Genomic DNA, 1,059 nt, shown 5'->3' on the forward strand with positions numbered 1-1,059 from the left:
TCAGCACCACCTCCTTACTCCCGCCTCCCCATCTCCTGTGTCACCCCAGAACCATTGGTCCCGTTGTTTTCTCCTTCAGGCTATTCATCCAGTCTCTCTTATCTAGATCGATCTGTAGAGATAATAATATGCACCAAAAATCAAGCCATCACAATACAGGCGATGAATGAGAACACAGAAATGACAACAAAAAAGAAAACTAATGACCCATAGAAGAAGAAATTAATTAAAAGAAAAACTTTTTAAGAAGAAAAACCTGTAAATAGCTCAAGGTCTAATTTTTTTATCTCTAGGCATGTCCTTCAGTCGGGTCCTATGGGTCCCCAGAGTCTGTCCTTTGTACTCCCTCAGGAGCTCCCTGCTCTGCTCCCACGATTGCTCTGCCACACACCTTTAGTGGTTTGCCTTAGTGTCACAGGTCAGTCTGGGCCAGTCCCGACACTGAGTCTCCAATGTTGTCCCCCGTAGGGCCCTGGGCCAGCAAGGGATGGCGTGTCTCGTAGATCAACCATATGGTCCACTCTGTGCATTGGCTGTTCAGAGAGGGGATATCATCCTCCAGGCCTGGTGGGCCAGGATGTGCTCCACTCTCTCTTCCTCCCCCTTCATTTGCTCCCATGTGCTCTGATCAGACATGCCCCTCTCCCCAAGCTGCAGTTTCAGTGCCATCCTCTCAAATAGATTCTTCTGGGGGGAGGGGCAGTTGTCCACATAGCTGGTATGGGGGCCGAGCCTTCAGGCCCCTCCACTGGCTCCCCACTCCTTGCCGGCACACTGCATTTGTCTGGCACTGGCTTTAAGTCTGGTCCCTCTTTCCCCGTGGAGACACAAACAATACCCTCCCCTTGGGTGGGTCACTGCCCTATTCCCCCACCACACATCTTTTTTTTTCCTTTCCCTTTTCCTCCCTCCACACCCCCTTTTTAGTTGGCTACCATATGTACTCCTGGATTTGGTCTAACCCCTGCCATACTACCTGGACCTCACTCCTGGAATGTTTGTATACAGTAGCTTTTTCCCTGTGGGGGGCTTGTACAATTCTTATCACAATCCATACAT

Source organism: Echinops telfairi, unplaced genomic scaffold (genome assembly GCF_000313985.2).
Source record: "Echinops telfairi isolate 266 unplaced genomic scaffold, ASM31398v2 ScPeMD7_7410;HRSCAF=8448, whole genome shotgun sequence".
NCBI lineage: Eukaryota > Metazoa > Chordata > Mammalia > Afrosoricida > Tenrecidae > Echinops > Echinops telfairi.